The sequence below is a fragment of the Budorcas taxicolor genome, chromosome 17 (genome assembly GCF_023091745.1).
Source record: "Budorcas taxicolor isolate Tak-1 chromosome 17, Takin1.1, whole genome shotgun sequence".
In the NCBI taxonomy this organism is placed as follows: Eukaryota; Metazoa; Chordata; class Mammalia; order Artiodactyla; family Bovidae; genus Budorcas; species Budorcas taxicolor.
Genome location: NC_068926.1, coordinates 34,115,179 through 34,119,891, shown reverse-complemented (window position 1 = coordinate 34,119,891; position 4,713 = coordinate 34,115,179). Strand labels below are relative to the sequence as shown.

The 4,713-nt window shown below is 39.9% G+C and overlaps 1 non-coding gene across 1 annotated transcript; it reads right to left on the bottom strand.

Annotated features, from left to right (window-relative positions):
- Positions 1–707: 707 nt before the first annotated feature.
- Positions 708–779, bottom strand: TRNAS-GGA (transfer RNA serine (anticodon GGA)). The gene has a single exon. It is a non-coding gene; the product is annotated as a tRNA-Ser (tRNA).
- Between the last annotated feature and the right edge of the window lie 3,934 nt (positions 780–4,713).

Genomic DNA, 4,713 nt, shown 5'->3' with positions numbered 1-4,713 from the left:
TCCTCTCTATTTTTATTACTGAACAGTCCATAAAAACTGCAGGTGATAAGATTCCTGATGGACTAACCCTCTAATAGTTTGATAAGTCACTGAAATGCCCACAGTGTAAGGCAGTGGGAAGTCGTAGGTGAAGGGAGGCGCCCGTGCAGAGAAGTTCTGAAGGATTTATATGCTGCTGCAAGCGGAAAATAAGTCTACAACTCAGGTGGAGAACAAGATCCATTTCTAAGCCCATGGGATTTTTTATTCCTATGACTTTGTAGAAATACAGTTTAAATTTTATTTGTCATATTGTCATATAGAACTCCTCCTAAAAAGAAGGAAAAGATTTTTGTGGAACCTCTGAGAAAAAGATATACAAAAAATGAATGTTAGCTCAGATATATGCTGTCTTATTTCCACAGTCAATTTCTATGTAAGAATGAGAATGCTGAAGTGCAGAAAATAGTGAGTGTAGCTCCAGATAGAAGGTATCTTGAGAAACAGTAATATAAATAAATACACTCAATACTGAGAAGTAGAGGCTCTGTTCCATCAATATACGATCACTGGATTGAAGGTTCCTGATGCGTTCTTGAAAGTGAAGTCGTTCAGTCGTGTCCGACTCTTTGCGGCCGCATGGACTATAGTCTACCAGGCTCCTCCCTCCATGGGATTCTCCAGGCAAGAGTACCGGAGTGGGTTGCCATTTCCTTCTCCAGGGGATCTTCCCGACCCGGGGATTGAACCCTGGTCTCCTGCATTCCAGGCAGACGCTTTAACCTCTGAGCCACCAGGGAAGTCCTAATGCATTCTTAGTATTAATAAATCGCTTCCCTAATGATATCAAATAAGAACATTTAACTATTACTGAAATCTTATTGTAAAGTAAGATTTACATGTGAAAACTTTTTCAAGCAGAGGCTATGGCACCTCTGTGACAACTATAACAACCTGATTTTCTAATTTTTCATTGGGATTTGGTGTATAAATCTCACAGCAATCCCAACCCTGGGTGGAATAATGCTATAGCTTCCTTTCTACACTGGCTCCAAGAAGACCCCAGCAGAATTCAGTTCCAGTTACCCACATTGATGCTGCTGCATCGCTTCAGTCGTGTCCGACTCTGTGCGACCCCATAGACGGCAGCCCACCAGGCTCCCCCGTCCCTGGGGTTCTCCAGGCAAGAACACTGGAGTGGGTTGCCGTTTCCTTCTCCAATGCATGAAAGTGAAAAGTAGAAGTGAAGTTGCTCAGTCCTGTCCGACTCTTAGCGACCCCACGGACTGTAGCCTACCAGGCTCCCCTGTCCATAGGATTTTCCAGGCAAGAGGACTGGAGTGGGGTGCCATTGCCTTCTCCACATTGATAACTGGCTTGAAAATGAATGCTTTATTGGCTTTCATTTCTTCCCTGTCTCAAATCCCCATTTCCCTACATGTGTTTACTGACCTCAAATCCTACTTGGACTGGAATCTTTGTGTCGGCCTTGATTAGGGAAGAACCCAAAATAAAGCACCCTTCCTGACCAAATGTGCATCCTGAACAGTGCTTTTTCACTGTGTTGCCACAGTCCCCGTGAGGTCATTCACATCACACTCTATTTGAATCATTTGTTGATTTGTTCTCATTATTTATCCTGCTTTTTGAAGTTGAGAACTGTGATTTAACTCTCCTTATTTGGATCCTAGAAATGGCTGGCCTATAGATAGTGCTTATAAGTGTTGTTGAATGAGTGCAAAGTTCTTCCAACTTGGTTGTTTCTCTGATCTACTTAGGTACAAGCTTTGGCAGTTCTTCTCTCATACATCCTTCCCAAATTTTCCACTACCTTCACCATCACCCCAGCTCAGGCTCCCATCATTTTTTGCATAAACTATTATAATTGTTTTCCTCCTGCTCTCCTAGACTCAGATTTCAGGTCTCTCTATTTTACAGCACACTCCAAACCACAGGACAACAATCATTCTGAAAATGCCCCTTTCACTTGCTCTCTCCTTTCCATAAAATATCTAGTAGTTCCCACCAGCCTTTTATGTTCGTCTAATATTTTATTAGGCACGTCCCTGGTGGCTCAGGCAATGCGAGGGACCTGGGTTTAATCCCTGGGTTGGGAAGAGCCCCTGGAGGAGGTTAAGGTTCTTGTTCATCGTATTTTCTCTCTATCTAGATAAACATTATATCCTGGAGACATAATATCACAATGGTTAAGAGCAAAGGCTCTGGAGGCAGACTACCTATTCAGATCTTAGATATAATCCTGCTAATCCTAGAGCTAATCTAATTCCCATTAGAGGGAATGATGGTCCTAATCAAAGGAACCTGTGAATGTTATCTAATATCATAGAGTTTTTGCAGAATGATTAAATCATAAATCTTGAAATGGGAAATTATATTGGATTATCTGGATGGGTCCTGAATGCCATCACAAGTATCTTTTTAAGAGAGATGTGAAGGGAGATTCGATCCAAACACACAGGGGCGAAAGTACTATGAAGACCGACCAATGAGAGATTTGCAGAAGATGGCCTTGAAGGTTGAACAGAAATATCCACGAGCCAAGAAATGTTAGGAGCCACAGGAAATAGAGTCAAGGAAGAGATTCTCCTTGAAGAAACTCTGGAGGGAGCACAGTCCTGAGAACACCTCGATTTCAGCCGAGTGATGCTTTTTTCAGACTTCTCAAACTGTGAGAGGAGATGTTTTCATTGTTTTAAGCCTCCAGGTTTGTGATAATTTGTTATATCAGCTACAAGAAGTTAATACACACCCCTTAGGAGATGTGATCTTGGACAACTTCTTTAAGCGCCCGCAAGTCTCAGTTTTCTCATCTGAAAAATGGTTTGTTATCTCCTAATGTGATCTGACGACTGAATGGCTTAATGCTTCCAAAGTCCTTAGTAGTATGACTGGTACACCCTGAACACCTAAAAACAGTTACTTACATTTTAAGAGTACTTTTGTGTTTGTCTACCCAATTTATTCTCTCTTTTGAAGAAGATCAAAGACTTCTACATATTCTTTAACATTTCAGAGCATTTCTTAGTATTGTATACATTATGATTAAACCTTAACAAATATTTATTGAACAGCATTTATTTATAAGACTAGATTCCAAGGATACAGTGTAGGTTAAAATATGGTGACTGAAATCAATGACTGTAATATCATGATCATTTTCACTGATTTAGGGTGAAAGAAAAAAAAAGTTATTATTTTTTTCCCCCAGATTTCAGAACTTAAAGGCTTAATTAAATGCTTAATTATGAGATATGTGTTTTTCTCTAAATATCAATAAATTGACTAAATTTATACATTTGAAATATTTTTATCCTTGCAAAGGGAGAACAAACATTCTACTTAGTCTTCTTTTATTTGTGGATATTCTACAGCATAAAGGAATAAGGAAGATTAAGCACCTTTATCAATTACCCTGCAATTTCCCATTTAGTTGCTGTGTTCATCATTGCAGGTGAACTTCAAGGCTTCACACTGATCTGAGCCCAGGGCATGGTGTGTGTGCACGTGCTAAGCTGCTTCAGTTATATCTGATTCTTTGCGACAGTATGAATCGTAGTCTGCTAGGCTCCTCTGTCCATGGGGATTCTCCAAGCAAGAATAATGGAGCAGGTTGACATGCCCTCCTCCAAGAGATCTTCCCGACCCAGTGATCAAACCTATGTCTCTTATGACTCCTGAATTGGCAAGCAGGTTCTTTACCACTAGCACCACCTGGGAGGCCGGGGCGTGGTGCATTCTGGCATTTAATATTTATTGCATGAACAAAGCTCTTCAGTAACTCTGGCTTGGTGTGTTATAACTTCTCAGACCCTGGTCAAAGAATACCAATGGTGGATACAGTTGTCCCAAGTGGATTTTAATAAAAATGCACACTTTCCTATTTATTGCTTGGTGGGCCTTTTGATATGACATTCAAACTTCATAAGCAATCACTTTGAGGAAAGAGAAGTTGAAGATCCTGGTCCTGACCTAAAAATACTATGCCCTAGCATTCCTAAAGTTTAATGTTGGTGACTATCAGGAAAGCAAATATTTCACGCAAGGGTAAGCCCTTTAATTGCGTTTGTGTTGAATGCCTGCCAGCTCCACATGTAGAGAGTTCTACAGGTATTTTTCTGATCTCAGTCTCCCATCTGTGGCCATGTCAAAAGTGCCTGTGGGTAGAAGGAAAGAGAAGGAAAGTCAAAAGCACAGGAAGAAACGCAAGGGGGTCAAAGGAATGGAGGCAAGAAGGGGAGCAAGTGAAACCCTCTTGGGAGGGGAAGCTGTGTTTCATTTTAGTTGCTTGGTTTGGAAGGAAGCCTGTAATATTGAATAGCATAAGAAAACACACTGCAGCCCTCTCTCGTTTCTCTGAGTGTATGTAGAACTGCGTTAGTAAAACCCAAAATGAAAACTCTTGTGAAATTGTATTAATGCTCTATTTAATTATTTGTAATTAGTAAAGAAAAGTTAATTAAAAAGCCATTTAATTTTGCCTCTGGGGGATGAAGTACTAAATTAATTTAAATTTGTTAGTGAAGATTCATTTAAGTTAGTTGTTAGTAATTTCTCTCCCTTACTTCTTGTCAGTATACTAGACAAGGATTTGTAAAAACACATATTCATAAAAAGAAAAATGCAAGAGTATTATTCATGTGTCTTTTTTAAGTTTCCACTACTATAAGATAATAAAAACAAAGAATAAGTACTGAGAAATGCTTTACCCCATGG